Below are 25,699 nucleotides of genomic sequence, written 5' to 3' on the forward strand. Positions count from 1 at the left end.
CCTCGTCCCTATGGCGATTCCCATGAATTCCCACAATTCCACTGGCCCGTTGGCTGGTTACTTATTCAGCGAAGCACCACCGTGCTCCCCTTGAACCCAGTCATAAAGGCACAAGAGGGAGGCAAAGAGTGAGACAGACAGAGATGGAAAAAAAATAATATTTCATTCACCGTCACAACATGACCCAGATAACAGTAGATTGCCCTTTTTAGTCAGGACAAAATTGCCTTTGTGTCTGAAGTTACATGAGCAAAAGAGAAACAAAAAGCTAAATGAAAAGCGGGTGCTTCAAAGGTTAATCCGTTACAAGTGAGATCAGAGCGTCCCTTCTTTAAGGAACAGAAGAAAATCTATCTCTTTTCTCTTTCCCTCCTTTCTCTTTTATGTCTGGCCATAAAGAGCGGGTTTTATGTACACTCGAATGGCTGAGGCTCACAGAACATGCATGTGAATGAGGGGGAACCACAGGGGACCAATATATCTTTACAAACATATATGCACATAGAGAGCGAGAGGATGGAAGAAAAAGGAAAAGATATAAAGACGGGAATAAAGAGAGACAAGGAGATAAGCAATACGGTAAAGGCGAGATGCAGAGATAGAAAAGAAGGGGATGAAAAGGTTATGATGGAAAGAGGAAGAGACAGAGGGAGAAAGACAGTCTGGAGTAAAAAAAAAAAAAAAAAAAAAACTGGAAGGAAGAAAAGTCGTCTGGTGCTGCAATCACAAAATCAGAGCTGAAGGAGCGAGGCAGGCATGCAGTCATAACGGATCCCATCTGAGAATGCTATTACAGGCCTGGCTCTGGCTCTGGCTCTGGCTACTGGGCTTACAGCACCAGCACTGAAACGCTCTACTTCAGCCATGACCTGCCTTTAGTACCTCCTGAAAAACTGTGCCCGCTTAATACCAGAGCATTCATGTGATTCCCGGGTTAGGATGGTGTTTTGCTGCAAATAAAACTGCCGGCTGAATACATCTTTCCTTTAGCTCAAGACTTCAAACATTTTTATTCTAGAAAAATAAGAGCTAAGTTTACACTGCACTTGCATTACTTCACATACACCAAACGCCTTCAAACCCATTATAGTTACAGTTAAACAACATTGCACCAGTTTCCCCAGTTGTTATGAACCAGTGCTATACTTTTAATTTAGGTTTTCAAAACAGAAAAAGAATAGATTGTTGATTCATTTATTTTTTATTCAAATGTCATGTTGGTCTCATTTAAGTAATTCCTCAAGACTTCTGTCCTATTGTGCCTACTGTACTGTGTTGTTAAAAGATCCAGTGTTACCTGTGATTTTTTTTTTTTTTTTTGTAAAAATTTCAAAACAAGACAACCAGGGTGGAAAAATTCTGGAACAAAATGCTTTTTTATTTCAAAAAAAAAAAAAAAGGAGCATCCCCATCACATATTTATAGCATAGGTCTGTTGAGCATACGCCAAGTTACCTGGAGGACTGCGGGATGGACGGATGGGTAGAGGGAGAAGGAAGGTAAAGCGAGGGGGGGGGGGAAGCAGAGATGCTTGAGGGAAGCAGGAGTCTAGAGTTAAATATTAATCCGTGGTGATTCATCTGCTGTGGAAGCCTCCAGGCTCCTTCTGCACACCGCCAGCTGTTGGCCCCTGTCTCTTGGCCCTGGACCTGGATGTGAAAGGCTGGGCTGCTGCCCAGAGTGCCCAGGCATGAGCTTCCTTGGCTGGGGGAAAGGCAGCCCAGGCCAGGACAGGTGGTGGACCTGGCCCGGAATAGAAGTGCGTGTGTGAGAGTGTGTGATTTGGTGTGTTATAAGCATAACTCTGGGGTGCAGCAGTCTAACCCTGGAGTCACTCCACTGTGTCATACACACTGCCATTGTTGGAGTCTGAGGTATGGGGATGCTGTGGGGGTGAAAGGAGGAGACAAGGATGAGAGGAAACAAGCAAAGGTGGAGGGACAGGGCTGGATGTTGACCTTCGCTGTACGGCAGGAAATATCTTTTTTTAATGTATATTTTTGGCATGTTTGCACTTATCCATACATCACAGTGGAGGGTTGCCAAGAGGATTTTATCCACGTTCTATTCTATAGTGTGAATCTGGCCACTGTTGTTCAGGGTTTAATAGAAATCCAGCCTATATTCTATTCACTGCAGCTTTTCCACTTTTTCTAATGCTATTTCCAGGTATCTGCAACACATTTACATCTTGCATTTCAAAGAATTTCAAAAGTTTCAAACGAAGCCAAGAAATGGTCAGTTCACGCAAGACTGAGGAGACGAGGAAAATATAGCATACCAGAGTGCTACCCACACAGCTTGACTGACAGGCTGAGTCTGTGAAACGCCGTTAAGAAAAAAAAAAGTCTTGAGCGCAAAGCATTAAAGCTGTCAGAATATGTGTTGCATGATTTAATATTGTCATATAGTTTAAGCAATATTCACGCTCATTCGCTGTATCTTAGACATCCATCTTGCTCAAACATGTGCCCTGGCATGTCAGGGAGAGGCAGGCAGACGGTCGCACACAGCTGCTGCTTTGGTTATTGCTCAAAAACTAATGCACCTTGGGTGATTCCACTACAGCATGAAAGCCAGTCTCCACAATCGGAGAAGGAGAACAAGGGTAGAAGGATGTGAGAAGAGTTACAGCAAATGGGAACCCATCGAATGTTATGGATATCATTGTTTGAATTATTAAGTATAGATCTATATTCACATTATATTATCAGGATATGGTAAAACACAAGAGAGTATAGGTAAAGATCAGGCATCAAGGTTGATTATTCGTTTTTTTCCTCGGTTTTAATTTTTAAATGCCTACTACTGTAGGCATTCTGCAATTCCTTTATGACATTGTTTTCTCACTGCATCATATAAGCAGACAGAGGAAGTACATAATGAATTTGGGCTTACAATAGAAAAAGATTATGCAACTGCAACCCTTTCTCACGGAACAATAAAATAGATCCGTGTACTGCAATAGGGTATTTCCAAATTGTTACCACTCAGGTTCGGAGGGAAGAACAGATAAAGGAGAACATAGGGGGATGCTGTTGGTTTGCGATGAAGACACTGCAAGGGTAGACTGCAACTACAAAGAAACAAGAATCAAAAAGAGGTGTTTCTAGCCGTTTCTCGGCAGGTGTCCCCAGAGCACGCCGAGCCTTGCCTCAAACTACACTGTTTGACTTGTTTCAGCGCTCACTTTAAACCAAAGAAGAAAGTGGAGGGATGTGTTAGTGCCAAATAAAAAGAGAGAAATCTTCCTCGACCGCTACAGGAGCCAACAGGACACCATAAAAGCTCGAGGAGTCTTCTCAGTTTTCCCCATTTGTATTCCTCTTTCCACCATTTTCTCCATTTCCTCCCCTAACAAGAGCTTAACTCCGGGATGACTCTTTCTCCATCTGAGAGAGGTAAAAATAGCTTTACAAAATACTGTAACTGCCAACATGAAACAGAAACTCTAAGGAGTCTGAGGCAAGAGTCACATCGACAGGGTTAGAGCAGCTTTTTAGAATTACTTGTCTGAAGTCTCTGTCCATCTAACCTATATAACCCTACGCGCAAATTGAAGCCATTTGGAAATTTCTTAATGGGAAGAAGTTATTTTTGTCTGATTTCCTGCAGTCGCTTCAGCCAGACTTTCGGGCGCTCGCAGAATTCCTGACTGAAACCAAGGAACACAGCTGAGCTCACCGATAACCTCCACGTCTGAGATCACACATCACATCCTCAAAACCCCTCTTTCACAATTTGTGTTCATGTGCGATGCCCACCCTGTAACTCTCTACTGGGCAAAGGCTACGGAGCGGGAGGGTTACTACAGCGTCTTTGGGAAAGGGAGAAAAAATTTGAGAGGAGAAGAAAGAGAAAACGCTGGGTCATGAATTATAGAGAAGATCACTTTCGTCTGGGTCCAGGAAAAGAGAGGGAGACCACAAGAGAGAGAGATTCACCCCCTATTCTTCCATGCCCTGTCTGGTACGTGGGAAGCCACTGGGGAGAGCGATTTATGGCCAATTGAAGCAGCAGCAACATCTCTCGGAAGGCAACGAGTGGATCCATAGCAACGATCCTAGCGGGGCATATTAATCCCCTGCTTTATGTAGTGCTAAGTGTACAATAGTAATCAGGATTGGAGCAGGCCCCACTGATCATTAAGGGAAAAGGCTATATAAAGAATTCATAATGGGATTAGCCCACGGCGAATAGAGAAAGAGAGAAAGACAAGAGAGTGTGGGGGTAGATGTCTGCAGGATGAGGACAGGGAGAAATGTGTGGAGGGAGGGTGGAGGGGAGGATGCAGGGAGGAGGGGGGGGGGGGGGGGGGGGGGGGCACGATGCTGGAATTAAATCACCCATCAAATTGCATGGAGGAATTTTAATTTACAGGTTAATGTCGTATTGTGTGACTAATCACAGCCAACCGTTCCGATGAACCAGTAGAAAACCGGGGAAATCAGAGGCTGCTGCAACAAATTGCAAATGCTGTGTGTAGTCATTCCTGATGAGAATACACTGTGGTGAGTAAAAAAAAATAATGTCTTTTGATGTTCACAGGGAATTCAATGCCAAATAGAACTTGAAAGAGGAAAGTTGCAGAAAAACTCTGTTTTTTACTGTTCTAGTGGCCGCTGGGGAATGGTGGAAAGTACGAGAAACCACAGAATGGATTCATGTGCACATCCAAGTTCACGTTCACTTAAATACATACATACAAACAGTACAATGATTAAAAACTAAGGCTTACAAACAAAAAAAATAACTATTAACTTATATCTTAGTTTACAATATAGTTCAGTCTTTAGTGTTACTGCAGCATCTTTGGAATGAGCAGAAATACAGTAAACACAGAATTATACATTATGATCAATACAGTAAGGGGTCAGGATGACTGAGGCCCACTGGAATACCCACATCTTAATTCTGGATTGTGATTAATAATTACGTAAATAAAACTAATGAGATCCAGATATGGATATCTAAATCCAGGCCTCTCTTTTACTTAAAATCTAAAAATGTCAAGAGATTCACTCGTCTCAAATCTCCTTGTAGCTGACAGGTGGTCATCACTTCATGCTCCAGGCTCTGGTTGCCAGGTTACCCTCTTGTGTATTTCCCACCACTTGAACAGTGACAATTAATCCACTTTTCTTTCAATTCACAGATGAGTCTGGTACACTTGAACTTTTGGATGAAAGCTGGACAAGAATGAGTGCTGCCGATGCTGTCGATCCATCGGGATTCAGGTAGGGACGCTACAAGCTATCGGTATGGCGAACATGGTGGTGGAAAACCCAACTTGGTCCCCGCCTGCTTTGTGTTAACAAACCTTTGCCACAATTGAAAAAGAAATTCATTACAATCCCATGGTCTCTTCCTGCATGTGCATCCTGATGTCCCACTATCACTGAACTGGATGTACCTTTTCTGGCTGCATAAAGTCAGCCTCTAGTCCAGTTACTGAAATAAAAGCTTGTAACAGGTTCCCTGAACATGTAAAGCTTCCCTCGATTCAGTGCTGTACCAAACTCGAGTCTCTGTTTAAAAAGGTCTTCATTTCATATTAGATCTTATCCAGTAGTGTACACTGAAAAAAAGGGTAGATGCCAGTAGATGTTTGTCAGACTAGGAAGTTAGTCAGGGAAAGTCCAACAGGTAGGGCACCCCAGGGCAAACAAAGAACATGCTGAAGGGGTTGACATATTCTGGCCAGTGTGGGAACGCCTCGGGATCCCCCAGGAGCTGCTGGACGTGGCTCGGAAAATGGAGACCAGGAGATACTCTGCTTTGTGCGCTGCCACTGCAAACTGCACCAGGCAAGCACAGAAATATGGATCAATGGGTGGACAAACCTTTAAGCGGAGGAACATGAGGGCTGCCTTATTTATAATATACCCAAAGGTGTTCCACAATAAGGATGAGAATACCCCTTCACCCGAGTAATAAAGGACATTCATAATTCAGTGCCGAGTTAACTTTATAGGATCATGTGTGTGTCAAAATAAACAACACGCATAAACAAGACAGTCAATGGCGATGCACACACATTCCAGTTAGTCTGAGAAATGAGGCTAAGGCATGATTTAAAAAATTCAGATTACATCAATGATTAACTCCATTGTTTTTATGTGATGCCCCTGTGGTTACTTTAGACAGCAATAGACAGACACGCCAAATGATCCTGCCGGCACCCCTGCAAAGTAGGTCACAGCCAAATGTGCTTAGATGCCTTGGTAGTACACTTTCATCATGCCCAGGTGTATAAAGCAGTTAAAAGGCTTTCCACTCGAGCCGATTTTTGGGTGTGGCTCCGTTCACTTCTGCCATGAAGTAAAAACCAAACAGAAAATCACCTTGACCCCATTAGCAGGCCACCAGCAGTCACAAAGTAAGTTTTGCTGAAGCCTTTCCAGTACTAATTCTATCTAGGGCTTTGGCTCAGCTCACTTTGGGTAGCTCCTTCATCACTGCGGCAGACCGGGGGGAGGACTTTATTACAGCCACAGCTCGTTAGCTTGAGTGGTCTTAATGAAGCAGCGTGGCGATCAGACAGAAATCATGCTGCCGAGGCCCTGCGTCATTACACCAGCCTTTAATTACGTTGATATATGGCCGGGGCGAGCTCCGATACCACGGAAATTCACCAAGTCTTACCGGACCTCAGCCTCCTACTCTCTGTCACATACATTTCCGTAGTGTAGTTAAGTCTCAGAAACACACTCACAAGACAATTTTTTTTTTTTTTACTGAAACTGTTGACAGCTAACATGTTGTGCCACTATTAAATTTACACTTTTGGCAGATTTAAGTGTTACAGAAGCACAAGTATTTTGTACCAGGCTTCCTTTTTGTCAGGGTGAAAACACGTCTGAAACAGTATTTAGACTATTAAATTCTCCACTGAGAGTGTGGATACTAGTGCCTTCAATCCCATCATGCTTCTCTGCACAGCAGGTAGGAGAGCGACTCTCATGACAGATCGAGAATTAAAGCCAAGTCAGGATGACTGGGTGTCAACAGAATTGAAAAAAAGGACTATTGTGTTTCATTATTATTCATGAGTTTACTTCAAAATGAATTCCCCAACTGAGAACGATCTGAAAAGGTCTTTGAGGGGGTTTCAGAATAAAAACATTACAATTTAGAGTCATACACTAACAGGAAATAATATCTTGTAGACATCTTGCAAAGCTCAATAGTTTGTACTCCAAGTATTACATAAAGGTAACATGTGTGCCCCTTACTTACTTATTCCCCAGTGTAAAGAAAAGTGTAAAGAAACTGCCCACTGCCAAAAGTGGTTTTAAGTGAAATCTTGAAGCAGTGCGGATACTTCTTAAATAGTTTTCTTCATAAATACTGAGATTTAAGTGAAGCAGCAGCAAGTCTGCAGGCGTAAAACATTACTATCTGCCTTCTGCTGCTGCTGCCTTGTGAAACATATTCCACTTTTCTTTCATTGGACTCAGAGTTATGATAGCTATATTATGTCATGCTTCCCTTCCTCCTTCATTATTCAAAATGAACAGAAATCCAGTTATATAATATGAGGGCAGAAGTTCTTATGAGATTTGGAAAGCTCAGCACTAGACATCTCCACTCTGTGTTAATTGGTTTTGCTTCTGAAAGGCCATCATTTTCTTTCAGGCCCATTAACCATAATGCTCCAGAGTCCAGGATTAGTTCGCACTCAGTAAGACTGCTGTGTTGTCGTTAAATTCAATTTAACGGGGCACCCACCAGTGCTAATTACTGCTAACCCTGGTTACTGCTTCCTGTTAGTTTGGTCACTGTCCCTGTGAAATGTTGTCTGGTTTAATCAGTTTTCCTTCACCTTTTAGATTGCTGGTTGATTTAGTTTGTCGTTTATCCAAAGTGAAAACTCTTCACTCTGATTAAAACTTATTGCATTTTCATACCTAGTTTTCAAAACTTCATCCCACTTCAACAGAACACCTTACGGTTTGATTTTATTCTTGAAACCCCCCATCTCCATTTGCAAAATTAAAGTTATGTTATTGCAGTGGTCTCCGCAATCTAGAATCTTTAGAAAATCAAAATATCATAATCTGCTACAACACTCACTGCAAGCACCTTGGGGATTATTGGCTTGTAGGTCTATAATAATATCAAGTACTCTTTCACAAGCTTATTTTAAAAAACTAGAAAACAATCAGAAGAAACAATGCGCATGGTCAACAATGTTGCTTATTATTGTGCAATGCATCTCTATCAGTATGATGCAGAAAAAGATTTACTTCTAAGTTCAAGGCATTTTCTTACAAGAAAAATCTACATATACATATGTATTGTTTTGCACACAAAGACACCATGATTTAACATGTTTGAGTCAGTTTCCAACATAAGCAAATCATTCTGTATAAATGAGAAAAAGGAATATTAGTTTACACACAGCACAGCTGATGTTTTCTATGCAAAAAATGATTGTTAATGTTACCTCTCTTTGTCATTTGGCCAGCCAGATATGCTTAAGAAACATTCACGGAGGAGGACGCAGGTAAAAGATTCATTATGCAGCTCCAGGAGTGGGCAGGGAAAGGCCTATCCAATGGCTTTTACCTAACTACCCCCTAAAAGCCTCCCAAGAAAAATACCTGCATTACACAGCCTTGCTGTGCAGAAAGCGTATTCACTATAGAAGCACTCCCAGTACCTGAATAAAAGATGAAATATTGAACACAGACTGTGGGGTTTTAAGTTTATTATTTAGGCCAAGATGGTCTAATTGCACTAATGCAATGGAGTTGATTTTTTTTTTTTTTTTTTTTTTTTTTAGCAAGGCGGAGTATGAGGGTTTCCAGACCTCTACTAAAATGCAGGATTGTGAAGGGACCACTTTACAGTGCACCCATATTTTCAGAGAGGATGAGTGAGGCGGGACCTGTGCATTCAAGTTAGAGACATTAATTACTTTTTAATTTGTAGGGGAGGTTTCACAGACTCTTTAATTTTTCAGACCGGGGGCTCTTTACCTGAGGCTACGAATGGCAAGGAGGAAGATCTAAATCTAAATGTAGAAGTTTTTAATGTAGAGGAGTATTGCACTGTCTTCATTATTAATGAGTAAAGCACTGCTGCCATCAAAAGCAAATAGACCCAGAGGAACATTTCAGAGTAAAGGGTGTATCATGACTTTGAATGAAGGGGAGGGGGAGGGGGGAGGGGGGGTCTGATTATTACCTATGATGTGTTAGGAACTGTATCATAGATTTCTTACAACATACCTTTATTTCAGTTTCAGAAGCTAATTTATTTTAACTATGTTATCCTGTTTATGTTTATTTTTCAGTTGATGGCAACATTTGTGAAATTAGGCTAATTCTACCTGCCCATCTTTGATTGGTCATTTTATGACAAACTATTTCCATGATGAAGGCGATGATTTCCGGATGACATCTAATTTATATTGAAATTTCCCAATTGCCTATTCCCTCTATTGAGTATTTTTATGGGACTAAGTAAGTCCCACATCAGAACCAGCGTATCAATTATGTTATTAATGTGTTCATAATACTTTAATACTTCAGTATTGTTAATAAGTTAATATTATCTAATTCTATTGGACTTTTAATGATATTATTAAGTGGACAATACTAATTTGGGAGAAGATCGTAAGTGGTTTTTCTTTTATCAAAGATGAAGCGGATTCTTTTAAAAAATACAGACATTACAGCTACAGACAACAATTGTTACTTGTAACTGTTGCTTATTTTGTTATAAATTTGAGTTTTAGGTCTATGGCTGACCTCACTCTTTGCACGTGTTTTGTTTGTCATGTTCTCTGAATTTCTACACAAACTTCATGTTATCCATAATGAGAAGGGACGCACTCATACAGTAGGAATAAGATACCAGGTTTAAAAGCATTGTAATTTTCCAGCAGCTGGCAGCCATTTGTTACTCAAATAACCCCTCTGATTTATGTAAACTACAAAGACTTTAGGCATTTTAGGGGGAAGTACGATAACCTTGTTACTATCTTAAAGTTCACAATTACCGCGATTACAAGGCTACTTTCCTTAACTAAATACCGTTTCCACAAAGTTTCCACAAGGTTTCTACCTGGGTCATGAACATGAGTGTTAAGCTTTCAGTGTCACTTCTATGGAAGATTACTCACTCTGCGTTTTCTTGCCCCGACAGACGGGAGGTACAATACAGTGAAAGAAAGAGAGACCCTGGCATCAGCTCTCACAGTCCCTCCTCCACCTCATCATGTGTTCTGTTTGACATTTCAGCAATGATGGGAATTTTCTTCCCTCTCCAAGCAGGAGTCACCCTTCATCCCCTCTGCAGCAGCCTGTCCCTCCATGCTGAGGCCTAAACAATCGCTCTACGTCGGGGCCCGTGAAATCCCAGGATGCCGGGGCCCTATGAAATCCAATAGAATGGCTTTTATCCCCTGAAGATACAGTACAAATCATCATCGGTTTTATCTCAGTCGGGGATGTCAATTTATCTAAATGAGCTTAGTCCCTCTAGCTGCCTGTCAGTTATTTCTCCCTCTCCAACGCCAGCCCCACCCCGACACCCTCCCTTCTTTTCATCTTTCTCCTCTCTCCTCCCATCTCTCAGCTCTCCTCTTCCTCCTCCCACCCAGATTCACCGAGGTTTAGATCCAGCCGATGTCCTTTGTTCTCTTGAGATGGAGGGGACAACAGTGGACGGGGCAAGTAATGGGATTGGTACCCTGCACTGGGCACAAGTTTTGTTTGAAACCTGCCTTACTGGCCCAAAGACAAGTGTGTGCATGTGTGTGTGTGTGTGTGTACTGTTTGTGTGTTGTTCTGGGTCCCTTTAGTGTGCAGTGGAATGTACTTAATCTGCCTGCCATCATAATGCAAATGTTCCCTGGTCCCAGCAGGGAGATACTCTGAGTGCGTGCGTGTGTGTGTGTGTGTGTGTGTGTGTGTGTGTGTGTGTGTGTGTGTGTGTGTGTGTGTGTGTGTGTTGGAATAGCCAGTTCCTTCACAGAGGATGCTGGAAAGCTCTGGAGGGGGCATCAAAGAGTGGGCAAAAGCTTCTGTCACACTCGCACAAAAGCTCAGGACCAGGTCCAGTTACACACACACACACAAACACACACACACACAAAGGTCCATTGGAGTAGACTGAGATATGACACCACGTTGCAGGTGAAGTGGGGAAATGCCAGTGACTCCTTTTTCCCCTGTTCCTTAAACTCCTCTACAAATGTTCTGGTCGAATTTTTTCTATTAAAGCAAAATAAAAATAGATGGCAATAAATTTCAGAGGCAGAGTAGAGGCCTTAAACTTATTTTAAAGTCCAGTGAAGTTTTTTCCTCATTTTTTTTCCCATGCAGGTCTGTAATCTTCCTTGCTCAAGTAATCTCAGTGTTTTTATTAAATAATATGTACATATTCACATATTAAGTATGTCCTACATGCATCTAAGATTCTGTTTAAAACCCTAAAGTCATCTATCAGCACTGTTTTGATAACTCATATCAATAACATTATGATTTTGTTAGACAACCAACAGACCACCCAAATGCTTAAGACAATTCTGTCCTAAATGTTCCTGTACTGAAAAATGAAATTCAGTTCAATTAAATGTTATTTATATTTGCATTAAAAACAGCCCAAATTGTCTCAAGATGCTTTACAGAACCCAGAACCTCAGTCACTAAGGGGGGGGGGGGGGGTAATTCCAAAGCTGGAAGTGTAAGTACACCAAGCTACAGTCGTCTCCCTCCTAATAAGACAGCATTTTTAATGATACTTTACAGCGACGCTCTGATTTAGACAGGATCGCTCTCTATCAGTTAAGCTTTCAAGGTGCCCCTTCTACCCTTCTACATGACATTTGATCTTAGGACAATTCATCTTGATAAAAACTGAGGACCTTTTAAAGAGCAAAACTCCTTCCTTTTTTTCTTCCTCACTTAACTCTGCAACTGACTAACTGGTCTTGTTTTCCTCCAGTGCCCCACTTATCATCCACATTCTTAAGACCAAGGTCAAGGTAAATTTTATTGTCCCAAAGGGAAATTACTTTTGTGGGAAGGTTATAGGAAACACTGTCTCCACATGGCAACAAGAAATATATAAACCTTCCGAGCTAAAGTCAATACAAGGAACAAAGGAAATACACACACAAGGGCTCTTTCCAGACAGAGATGTGCACTGAGTTGAAACGATGTAGTAAATTATGCTGAGAGAAGAGAGACCGTACTCTCACCCTGTGATGATAGATACTACGTACAGAAACCCACATATGCAATGAGCACAAGTCACTTCAACATTATACAAAACGACATGTTAAGAGCAAACTATGCAGCATCAGTAAATAATCATTACATGTATGTGCTTGTTTCAGGTAAGTTTTTAAAATGTTGATTCATGACGACTACTTTTAAAACTTTCTCAAACTGTCAGCAGCCAAAACAACCAAGAGTCAAAAAGTCTAAAGTGTGGATACGAGTCCTCATATCAGTGCTTTGACAGTCAAAGGTACAATAATGTGGCCAAACCTATTAATAGTAAGACAGTTAATTAGATTCAAAGATTAATTAACAGCTTATCTCATCTATGAAAGGGCTAAAGATAACTATCTAATTAACAATATGAGCGAGGAAGAGCGACAAAGTTTGTCAAACAAAGAACTCTTTCTTTAGATATCAGCGTTATCTCCAACCATCACTCCTTTTCTCTGTCCGTCTATTGTTCCCCCTCTATCATCCCTCTTTCACTCATTTTCCGTCATCGTCCGTACCTTGTGTTTTCTTTTTCTTCCCTCTCTTCCCTTCGCACACACAGTCCGCTTCCCCCTCTGCCCCTGATGTTTATTGATTGCCAAAGTTCATACAAGAGCACCACTTAATGTGCTTGCTTTCATGTCCTGTCTTTGTTGCGAGGTCCGCAGAGCACGATATTGCAAATTGATCGGTCTCTCCCCGCCACCCTTTGTCAGGGTTTCTGAAGTGAACTACTATTACATTAGCCCATTCTCCGATTCGTACACCAGCACGCCCCCCCGCCCCCCCCCGTCAAGTCTTTTCGCTCATTCTGCCTCTTTCTTGTCATTTTGAAGACGGCATCGGCATGGCTAAACACTGGTTTGAGAGCTGATTAGCAGAGCCACACGCCTGACTGACTGCACTGATGAGCTCCTTGAGGTCTGATGATGTAGCCAATAAACGGACACTTTTGATTATCTGACCTCCGACCTCTTCTGTAACAATAACTCCTCTGCCCAACCTCCCGCCTTACCACCTCCTCCTCGGCGTCTCCTTCACGCCTCCTTCTCTCCATTGTCCTTCTCAGGTGACAACTTGAAAATGAGGTCACGCTTGTTTGAACACAAACAAGGGCGTGTATCCTCAAGGGCAGACCATCCTTGAAATGTTCCGCCGTACGATTTTATCACCTTTGGGATCTACAAAATCCAAAAGGAACTATTTTATTTTAATGTTCATCATTATATGATGCATTAGCAGCAGGTTCTAGGTACAAACCTTTCTGACCGGTTAGGCCCTTTCTGTGCAGAGTACAGAGTACATGATTTCTTCCTCTCACAGTTCAAATATGCTAGTTATGTTAATTGGTGATTGGAAATCATTGTATTGTTTGTGTTTTCATAGCACTCAGAGTATAGTCCAACTGTCACCCAATAACAGCTGAAAGGTTTGAGCCCTTCCCCAAGCCCCCAAAATAATGAATTAAATAGTTATCTTGCAAATATCCTAAACAGCAACTAAGGTGTAGCAGCTATAATTTGTATATCAAATGCTACATAGAAATAAAAAAGTTTATCAAAAACTTATGCAAGTCAAAGCTCTGGGACAAAAAACTTCTCACAAGTTGTGATAACCTGTCCCTTTAAGCGCTGGAAGTAAGCGAACTCTAAGACGCAAGACAAGCCTACAATAATAAGGTTTTACTTGGCAGGAATTTGGGACCAAGACGAAAAGCCGCCGCTCTTTGAAGAGCCTGCAGGCTGACGTCCTCCTGAGCTGATCAACAGCGATTCCTGACTCGTTGACAATGTAATTGCCTCGTGGAGTGTTCTCCCCAGCTTAAGGCAGAGCGCCTGTAATTAAGATTTGGATGCCCAGGACCACATCCACTCCTCAACACCAACCTCCCCAAAGCCACTGTTGTCATGGAGAGAAGATGTCAGGGGATAGGGGACTGCAAACGTTTGCAGTGATGGCAGCAGGGGACGGGTGTGGGGGTTTTGCAACAGTACAGGCTGCACAGGGGGCTGTCTGAGAAGAGGGCGATAAGGGGATGGGGGACTGCAGCACAATCATCTTGATTTCTTGTGCTGAACGATTACATGCCATGCTAATTGCTAGCAGAGGGATCTTTAATAAATATTTCATTCGGTGCAGCATCATTACTGCCTAATGTCGTTATTAATCTCCGCCAGTAATTTCCACTCAGGAGAAGCGTCTTTGTTAGGGGAGAGCAATGTTTTCCCCCCCACAAGGAGGGAGAAAGAGAGAGCGGAAAAGATGCAGAGAGGAGGAGAATTAGGGAGTGATGCTGAAGAAGTGCCATTACATTAAAGTTATGAGAGAAGAGGGGAGGAGAAATGAATGAGCCATGCAGAAGACGAGAGGGAAACTCAGATGAAGAGGGAGCTCGAGCGAGAGAACAGAAAGAAAATGTGAAGTTAACTGAAGAGCACTGGGCTGGACGGATGATGTGGGAGCAAGCAAGGCTGCAAATAATGTCACAGACACATGTCATTTCCTGAGAGGCCTTTCCATCAGTGAGATCATAGCTACTAATTTGATTTGTACAAGAGAAGGGGGTTGTGCAACTGCCTCTGTAGAAAAAGATTTACTGAGGGTAAATGGCTAAAGCTGCCAGTCATGACTTTGACTACGAGGTCAGATACACAGAACGATAAAAACTGTCAAGAAGAATCTTTGTTCTAGTCTTCCTCTAGATTGCTGTGCTATTATTTTTCTCAGGTCCTTACTACCACGCTTCTAAAACGACTCCCAGATCTGCGTTAATAAAGCTTTAATGGTGTATACCAAAGAGAAATTAACTTCCATTAGTATTATTTATTGTACGGTGTTATGGAGAACATTGCTTAAAAAAGGACAATGGATAAATAGTTTAACTATCTGCATACACGGCATAAAGGACTACAAATATGATGACAGAAAACATTCACTAAACTTTTCCTTTCACAACTAAATCTGTTTTGAAATATATACGAACTATGCAAAAAATGTTCAAATAGTCCTTAAAGGCGACACCCTGCTGACAACATTGCTTACAGTATTTGCAAAACAGCAGAAAACTGTGCATGGTTCCATACCATGTTGTGCAAACCATCTCTTTCTTCATGCAGTTTAAGACATTAAGAAGGCGTGAAAATGGCAGCAAGCTAAGCCTTGGGCAAATAGCAAATAGCATTAGCCACCGAGCAGACATTGCATTTTGCTCATTCCAATATCCATCTGTGCCCGCGGCTATGTTAGCTAAGTGCTATCGGACTGGCTTATTCACAGACATTTTCCACAGCTTCTAGTGCTTTTTAGAGCAAAATTCAATCTTTGGTAATAAGTGAATTTGAGATGGAGCATAAGCGCAAACTAAAAAGCAAATCCAAATCCATGTTGGTCTTATCTAACATTGTATTTCATGGCCACGCTCCAAACTTTTATGAGAATAGGCTATGAATGATTACCAGAAAAATGATTATATGCTTTGCATGATGTTTCAATAACATATCCATCACATATGGCCACAGACGGTGACAGCTGAATGGGATGGAGGGATGGCTTGATAGAAGAGAAGAGGGAGTGATTTATTGACTTACAATAAAGAAGAAAAAAAGGCCTCAGTTAAACCATCTACCCACCCAGTATTCACTCTTTCCTTCCGTCTTCTTTTCTGTCTCTCTTTCTCTTGCATACACACTCACACACTGACCAGAGCCACACAAGCGATGGCATTGCCCCCAAAGAAAATAGAGTTGTGTGTACCATCCAATTATCTGTCAGGGGTGAATAATGGCCCCAATAATATATTCACATTGCCGTTGCCGATCAATTTTTAATCAAGCTGAGAAATATGGAGGACACGAAGCTAAAATGACCCACCAGGAACTCTCCCATAATGCCTTAGCAGAGGAGTCCCTAATTTTGCACCAATCAAATTACATATTCCCCAGGCCCCACCCGCACCTCCCCAGCTCCCCCCAACCCATCGTCATCCTGTACGAGCAATAAGGGTGCTTCCCACTGTGGGGCAGGCAAGCAGCTACAACTGGTTCATTCTTTTTAAGTGCGCAGGTCAGAGGGCGGCGACCTTATTAAAGAATATCCACTCATAAGAAAGGGATTAGCCGTTACTAGCTGAATAACATGTCATGGCACAGAGTGAGACAACAGAACCACAGAAAATGTTTGGCACATTTTATTAATTGTGCCTTTATTCTAGGTGGGCAGTATAGAATATCTATAACATTAATGCTTCACTAATTATTTAGTGTTGCTGCAAATGCAACATTAGCATATTATCACAATAGAAAATTTATTATGCAAACATGTATTAGTAAACAGTGAGGGTGAGGATATGCCTCACCCTCACTGTTTAATAACTGTTTGCAGATATGCCACTGCAGGTTAATAATAATTTACAACAATTTACAACATTTCTGAAGACCAAAACATTTGTACTGTCTCGGAGGAGACAAAGATGGAAAAGTCCCTGAGATATTTAACTGACTAATTCCTCCACGTTTTTTCTTTGTGCATTAGAAGGACAGGTGCATAGTGTGTGTGTACAAGAAAAGAACAACTGCATGTAAAAATGTGAAAGGCCATCTCTAGGGTCACAGTTTGCTTTGTGCGCTCTGGATTATTGTAGAAACATGGCGCCGTGACATGGAGAGGACACCGTGTCACTGTACATGACACATTTGAGGTTCATTCTAAGATAACACAAACACAACGATTCATGACTGCAACTGGTTAAACACCAATGTAAGCATAACTATGATTACTAAATAGTAGCAATACTAGTTTTAGATATCACTACTGTGATGTTTATTTAATACAATATTTCAGGCTGGCTCCAAAAGAGACACAGGTTTAAAAGGTTTAAGGTTTAAAATACTGCATAATTAAGGGAGTTCCTGCTTTGAGTGACAGGCGGTAGCCTGAGCTAACAGCTAGCGGAGAGTTGGGTGGGCGGGTCTCAACGTCCAGGCTGCTTTAGCTCCACCCAAACACAATCCCCATGTCCATATTTGGAGTAGGCCTATCTGAGAGTGGGCGGAGTAAAGTTCATCCAACATGGCGACTGCCGTCTCCGACCACTTCGGGCTTCATTATCAAGGTTCAGAATGCAATGGGTGGCGTCCTGATGGGTTTGTCCCTGGTATACAGAGTCAATGCTGTGGACCTGTGCTGTCCTTACTCTGCCCGTCCCCCACTAGCAGAGCTCATGCAGCTGGAAAATGCTTGTGCTCTATCTCTTTTTACTTGTTTATTTCATAAGACCATTAAATATTCTTTGAGTTCAATAAATGTTTATGTTTATACTATCATTGTGTCATGTTTATCATGTAAACTGAGGCAGAAAAAGCAGAATCGGCTCCAAATATCAGAAAAAAAATGGTATTGGTATCGGCCCTAACAAATCCATATCAGTTGATCTCAACCACTAACCCAGAGAAATATCTGGCTATTTGGCTCCACTCTACTGTTGATGCTGATAATGCAAATACTGAGCTGTTTTTTTTTTTTCTTAAAAATAGTTGCCTGCTTTGGCTTAATGACTGATATGTATAAAGATGAACAAACCCCATTAGAAGCCCTCCTCAGTCATCTCTAAAACAGTATCATGCTCTATGTTATGATGAACTATGTTTTTTAACATCTTGCAGTAGACTTCAGGCGCCATATTTTCCAAACAGGATGTTTAACATTTGGAAATCAAGACCTTCAGTTACGCTCCTACCTTTTGTAACATGCAGCATGTGTCACTAATGTGCAATAGTAAATATCTTGGCTAAAATGAAAATACCTTATTTATATCAAATGGAAATTCGAGCATGCTTAATGCAAACCAGCACACTGAAAACAACAGTTCACTGTAATGGATGTGGATGCACATAAACATTTTTCATGGCGTTCTGTACAAACACACTTTCGTACATTAATTACATGCCAGCTAACCCGCATTCGTTCTCTATAGTTACTCATTCATAAATACACTACACATACGTACAGTACATGTGTGTCCACAAACCCACAGACACTGTCAACATCTTGTCTACACTTTGTGAGAAAATTCAACCCTATAAAGGCAAGTCCAGTGTGCCTGAGATGGGTCACGTACCTCTACGCAGCGCTGGGGCAATCTGCAATGAAAGCTTTCCCATTTGTAATAAACTGCAGCCTCTCAGAAGAGCAATCCTAGGGAGAATCCAGCGCACTCGCTCCTCACTATAACAACAGCGTCTGTAAAACAAATGAGCAGGGAGGTAATTGGAGACAAACAAAAATTACATTTCCAATAAAGGTTCTTGTCTCTTTGGGCTCCCAGAAGCCCCCAGCCCTCCTCAACTGTTTAACAGCCTTAATATACCCTCTCATCAGCCTTCCTGTTAAGAAGCCGCCTGAGAGAAGTTATCCGAGCACAAACAGAGCTCATCTAATGTGAACAGGTTGAGGGTTTAGTGGTTGAAGCGTTTCGGGCAATTAAAAGGAGAAAGTGATGGTGGGATAGATGGATGGGGACATTAGAGAAAAGACTAACAGTTTACATGACCCACACTTGTTGATGTTCACGGCACAACTGTAAAAGCTTCAGAATAAGAAACACTTACGGAAGGATGAACTCAGGTCAAGGCTTTCGGATTATAAACATGAAACTCTCGCTTGAAACAGCTTACAGATGTTTGGAAGCCGACCCCAATTTTTGTTATTTTTTGCCCTTTACCAAAACAAACTGGAGTTACAGTTAGATAATGTGTTCAAAGTGCAGACTCGTAGCTTTCATTTGAGGGTATTCACGCACAAATTGGAAGAAATGTGTAGGAATTACAATCATTTTTAGACAGAGTCCCTATTTTCTCCTAACTGCATGTGTGACCTGAATTGACATAAATTTCAAGTATTTTATAGCAACAATGATGGATGTTTGTAATTTTCATAAATTAATTTATATATTTTATATCACAAGGTCAGACAGTTTTTCAAGCATTCTGGCAACAGCAGACAGTGGAAGAAATAGAAGACTGTTAGGGAAAAAATACAGTAAACACACAAGACAATGATAAATGTGTAAACACAAAAGAAAGACCTAACTAAATGAGCATAAAGAGTTAGGATGTAAAGGGCTTGTGACACCAGTTTGTGAACGTTTGTTGATCAAAACTGAAAACAGCAGACTTCATCAGGGAGTCAAATGATTTCCTAAACTTTTGTAGACATGTTTGTAATTGTAGTCAAACAGTTAGTTTGGTCAACCAGATGCCTCAAACTTACAATAATATAAATCAGGGAAAGACTTTGAGAAGCCCGGATCGGCAATTTTATGTCGCTGATGCTTGAACAACAATCAACTATTTGTTCCAGCACTATTTTGAAGGCACTGACACACCAGGCTCAGTTTTAATGCTGCCAGAGTTGGGCTGTTTGTGAGAATGCAGTGTGGACATATCTGTGGTTTTGAATGTTGAGATTAGATAAAGACATAAAACCGACAGTGTGCCATTTGAAATTCAACATTTCGGATACTTTCATCATTCAGTTTCTCTTTTCATGCTCTGGTTCTCTAAGTCAGGGGTCTTCAACATTTCTCAGGTTAAGGACCCCAAACTGAGGAGACATTAAGTAGGGACCTCCTACCTACTATGTGTTTGAGATTTCAGCTGGGAGCTGAGTAGGATGTCGGTCAACTGAGGGAACCTGACAGAGTCAGCGTGTAATATGCGGCCTTGTGATTGGCTCAGCAGCGATAGGGGCGGGGCCTATGGTACATTGACAGGTCTGGGCTGGTGTAGCACTCTGTGTGAAACAGTGCAGTCCTGTATCGCTGAATGAGTTAAGCACTGACTGAAATCTTTTCTGCCTCCATTTATCCCTTTACTAAAATATAATGGATTCATGTTAACGTGTATTTAAAGAAATTTAAATTTGAGGGGGAAAATTTAAAAAAAAAAAAAAATAGGAAAAAGAAAAAAAAAGTTTATTCAACCAAAGATTTTGCAAACCCCCACCCCCCTGCAGTACCTCTGCAGATCCTCTAGGGGTTGCGGTGCCCCTGTTGAAGACCCATGCTCTAAGCCAGGGGTTTCAAACTCATTTTAGTTCAGGGGCCACATACAGCCCAATTCGACCTCAAGGGGGCCGGGCCTGTTACCCAATAGCTTATTACCTGGTAAATAACGACAACTCCAAATGTTTCCCTTTGCTTTAGTGCAAGAAAGTACAGCTACATGTAATGAACAACTGTGAAATTTCTTATTTTGTCAAAAAGTTTCAGCTAATATCTTCAGTGTAATTTTTGCGAATTCATCCCACGGGCCGGATTGGACCCTCTGGCGGGCCGGTTTTTGCCCCCGGGCCTTATGTTTGACACCCCTGCTCTAAGCCAAACAGTCAAAAAGAGATCTCACAGAGAGCAACTAGTTCAACTTGTGTCAGTGGTGTGGAAGCAAATCCCAGGGCCACGGATGGCTGAGCGAGTCACGGCCATAGAATATTTTTCGGGAGTATTACACATTTTTTCACACACAAATTAAAAGCAAGAATTCCATCTTGCGTGGAGCAGCAGTCCACTTCTCCCTGCAGCATCAAGATCAAATCGACCTTGTTTATCTGATGGTGAACCTGACATTAGGCCAAACTAAAGGTCTCTGCTCAGCTTCCTCTTATCTAACCCTGCAAACAGTGAACTCCATGGCCCGGGCCCTCACAAGGGAAAATTGATTACAGCCTCTGGCCAGAGAGGCAGCAAGTCCACAGCTCTGTTCATTCCGTTTCGAGCCGCCGAGGTGGCCGTTAGCTACAGGTTGCGGATTAGATCCTCAGATATTATTTAGTCCTATAACAGCGGTGGGTTAAATGAGATGAGGTGTAATGTGAGCTCAGATGCAGGGTTAAAGGTTCATATGACCTCAGTGATGACCAAACAGCTGCGGTCAGAGCTTTTAACAAGAGGTCACGGGAGTTCATATTGGTTTGACATGTTTTACTTAAAATGGATGTATTGACTGTGGTGGAACAACCCACTAGTTACTCCAGACCACAGCATGCACACGTTATGACATTTCCTTTTAAAAGTCTGTGTGCACCTACATTAAAATATACTGTGGGTGTCGTTTTCAAATTTATGTGTGAGATACAGATGGAAGAGGGAAAGACACAGAGCGAGAAAGTGTGTGCGTATTTGTGTGCAAGTGTGATAGTGTGAGAAAGAAAAGCTAATAGTTTTAGGGCATTCCTGTCAGCGCTGCTGTATGATTGCAGGTCCTTTGTGGCTTCCTGCGCACTTTAATGCTTAGCTGGTTTGATGTAAACACTCGGAGGAGACAAAGATGGAAAAGTCCCTGAGATATTTAACTGACTAATTCCTCCACGTTTTTTCCTTTCTCTTTGCTCTTCTTTCCCTACTTTGCCGCAGCCGTTCCACTGTGGCGGAAGAATCTGGGAATCCGGCATATGCAAAATAAACATGCCCTTTTCTTTCATCGTCGGAAAATAAACTGCAAGTGCGGTAGAGACAAGAAGACACACACACACACACACACACGTTCCTCCACCCCATAAACACACCTTTATGTTTAAAACTTTGCTCGAGGCGTTTCATTTCTCTAATTAGACTTGTCGAGGGCCTGACAAGTCTCAACTTTGTTCGCTCCACCGGGCAGGAAATTAAAAATTGTATCTGAAACTGTTGTCTTCCAACTAAACCGAAAAGGGGAAAACATAAACTGCTGTTTGGCACATCTATGTTTTCATCTAAATCTATCTAGAAATTTTAAATGGTGCAATACCGCTCTGATTTACAGCCTTCCAAACACAAATCAAGTTTGGATAATTTGTTAAAGTCTTAGGTGACAAATGAGTAAGGTGTTGCTCGTCCTAACATGTATCATCACTGTCTACTGTCAAGAATCTCTTTATATGACTTATAACTCACTGGCTTCGTTTGTCTGGCACTGGTGCTCGAACCTATTTCACACTATAATATGATTATACCGTCTATATGATTTGGAGCAATTTCAAAAGCAAAAATAGAAGGCCAGATTCAGAATAGAGCTTGTGACCCAGCACTTCATAGCTGAGAGGTCGGTTGATGGTGGACGTTCCATACTCTGGTTGCCTCGGTAACTCTCCTCCCAATAATTGTGTATGGACGGAATTAGGCTACAATTCATCCACTTTTCTTGAGAGATAAGGCTAGCACAGTTGTTTAGATCAAAAATGTAAATTATGGCTCACCATAAGCTAGCTCTTCTTCACCACTTTCAATTTGTGTACAAAATACCATCAAGGCTGTTTTTTTTTTTTTAATAGAATGACTGGGGTCTGGTCAGTTGTCACCACATCACTTTTTTCCTTTCTGGGTTACCCCTTCAGGCAGACGTATTCATATAAACATAATTTATTTTCCTTAACGACACCTCACCTCCACTACTCCACATGAAGCTTAGAACTACAACGTAACAAAGTGAGGCGATGTGTACAGAAGAATAAACACGTACAGTGGATGCAAATGTAATTCTAATTATGATTTGTTACCAGATGTATAATTACTCCCTGAACTGATCTGGCTCTTGAGAACAAATCCATACCGTAAATGCAATACTGTGACCCACACACACATTTGAACAGGCAGTGATATCATGCACACTAATTGCAAAGTGGGACGTATCGGCCACATGTCTGCATTTCCATGTGTGCACACCCCCCACAAGCCGCCTACCCTCCCTCCCTCCCTCCCTCCCCCCTCTCCTCTGATGTGTTTTTCATGTTAACACTTTGCATTGCCTTGGGTACATTGTGCGGCTTCCCGCCATACACAGCCCTACCGAGCCCATTTGGAATGTTTTTATGTGAAAACATCGTTTTTATTTTTCAATTAAATTTTTATACTTTTGTGTTTTTTTTCCCTCCATTTCTTCTTTTAAAGGCTGCTATTTTCCCTCATATGTGTCGTTTTTCTTGTCTCGGCTCTCTTTGTCTCAAAGAAATGCTTTGTCTTGGTCTCGGATTGAAACCTTGGTTTAACTTCCAAAAGAAGACAAGTATGAAACGATTCATCAGCACAAACTTTAAAGATTGGGTTGAATCATATTTTGTTGTGAAAGTTACATTTTAGACGTTTTAGAAAGATTACTGGAAAGTCTAATGGAAGCTGTACAACAGTCTGAAACGTACTCTCCTCATTACAGTTATTCCATTTATCAAAGAGACACTTTGATACTTTTAGTTATTGGAGTGACTCTAAACACATTTCCTACATTATTAAATGGATTTTAACTATATTTATCTACAACTCTAGTTAGTCCAAGGCCTTTATTATGAGCTCACAAGTATGATGCATGACTAGGATTTAAATCCTACACTATACTAATTGAAGTAAGACATGCAGATCCCAAAGATTCTTCACACCTCACACTATGTCACACTGAAGTCCAAATGGTCATGTTGAATAAAACTTTCATAATTTATTAATAACTTAACACCCTGAAAAGCATTTTAACGCTTCAATAGATGGTGTCACAGAATGGCGAGGGCACGGTGCAGCAAACAGACAGTGTACAGCATGCACATTTTAGGTAAGAGTCCTCAGTTCATTTTTGCTGTTCATCTTGTTTCTTTTTAAGAATGTCTTTACATTCGCTGCTCTCTCGTGAACAAAGCAAAGCATTAGAAGAACATCAATGAGCCTTCATTGTGGTTTGTGAATGTTATCAATCCATTAGAAAACTCTGCCCTGGACTTACTTTGTTGACCTATCCTAAAGCCTCCTTAGACATAATGTATGTGGAGTAAATGTGACTGAGGTCATCCTGGTCAGGCCTACTGTATACCCTCATTTGTGAACCTGTGTATAACATCTATAGTCCACTATACAATCATATTTTTTCACAAAAAAAAGTTAAAAGTATCATAATGGAGAAGCTGATGAGTTTGCATTTTCTTTCTTTCAAAGGTATTTTTAGGCACTGCAGCAGCAAACCTTTACATCTGACAAAGTCAGTCTCTTCATCCCTCCCTGACCCACTGTGGTCCAGATGTATAGATATTGACAATAACAAGAATTAACATTAATTTAGTTGCAAATGAAGCTTTATAAAGCCAACATTTGTGGTCTTTAGTACAACGTTTCAGCAAAATCTGACATTCATGTCCCCCTGAGGATGAATGCCTATGGTTCACTAAACAAGCAACCAATTAATAAAACGGCAACTATACTCACAGTTGAAGTGTCGACATAGATTTTTAAAAAGCATTTCTTCGATACCCAGTAAACCCACAATACCTGCCACCCTCTGCCAAGCTGTATGCTTTTTGTGAACATACTGCCAGGTTCCATTGAAAATGACAACTCACAGCCTGTTGCTTTTTCATCTGTTGTCTGAACAAACCATAAGACTTATTTGTTTTCTCCTAAAGTCGGTATCTGAACACAGTTCATCATTCATTCGTTTTTTTAGCATACAGTCAGGTCCATAAATATTGGGACATCAACACAATTCTAATCTTTTTGGCTCTATATACCACCACACTGGATTTGAAATGAAACAAATGTGTGCTTTAACTGCAGACTTTCAGCTTTAATTTGAGGGAATTTACATTCAAATCAGGTGAACGGTGTAGGAATTACAACAGTTTGTATATGTGCCTCCCACTTTTTAAGGGACCAAAAGTAATGGGACAAATTAAAATATGATGAATCAAACTTTCACTTTTTAATACTTGGTTGTAAATCCTTTCCCGTCAATTACAGCCCGAAGTCTGAAACACATAGATATCACCTCCTCTACTGCAAATGTCTTCAGTTCCTGCTTGTTCTTGGGGCATTTTCCCTTCAGTTTCGTCTTTAGCAAGTGAAATACATGCTCAATCGGATTCAGGTCAGTTTGATTGACTTGGCCATTGCATAACATTCCATTTCTTTGCCTTAAAAAACTCTTTGGTTGCTTCGGGTCATTGTCCATCTGCACTGTGAAGCGCCGTCCAATGAGTTCTGAAGCATTTGGCTGAATATGAGCAGATAATATTGCCTGAAACACTTCAGAATTCATCCTGCTGCTTTTGTCAGCATTCATATCATCAACAAATACAAGGGAACCAGTTCCACTGGCAGCCATACATGCCCACGCCATGACACTACCACCACCATGCTTCACTGAGGTGCTATGCTTTGGATCATGAGCAGTTCCTTTCCTTCTCCACACTCTTCTCTTCCCATCACTCTGGTACAAGTTGATCTTTGTCTCATCTGTCCATAGGATGTTGTTCCAGAACTGTGAAGGTTTTTTTAGATGTTTTTTGGCAAACTCTAATCTGGCCTTCCCATTTCTGAGGCTCACCAATGGTTTACACCTTGTAGTGAACCCTCTAACCCTCTGGATTCACTCTGGTGAAGTCTTCTCTTGATTGTTGACTTTGACACACATACACCTGCCTCCTGGAGAATGTTCTTGATCTGGCCAACTGTTGTGAAGGTTTTT

The 25,699-nt window shown here is 41.3% G+C and overlaps 1 long non-coding RNA gene across 1 annotated transcript in view; it reads right to left on the reverse strand.

Annotated features, from left to right (window-relative positions):
• Positions 1 to 1,528: 1,528 nt before the first annotated feature.
• Positions 1,529 to 25,699, reverse strand: part of LOC125019145 — a 31,532-nt gene continuing 7,361 nt past the window's right edge. Inside the window, exons 2-3 of the long non-coding RNA XR_007114034.1 lie at positions 18,346 to 18,467; positions 1,529 to 1,885 (exon numbers count right to left, since the gene is read on the reverse strand). This is a non-coding gene — a long non-coding RNA (uncharacterized LOC125019145). The remainder of the gene's footprint in view (positions 1,886 to 18,345; positions 18,468 to 25,699) is intronic.

This window comes from Mugil cephalus, chromosome 13, assembly GCF_022458985.1.
Source record: "Mugil cephalus isolate CIBA_MC_2020 chromosome 13, CIBA_Mcephalus_1.1, whole genome shotgun sequence".
NCBI lineage: Eukaryota > Metazoa > Chordata > Actinopteri > Mugiliformes > Mugilidae > Mugil > Mugil cephalus.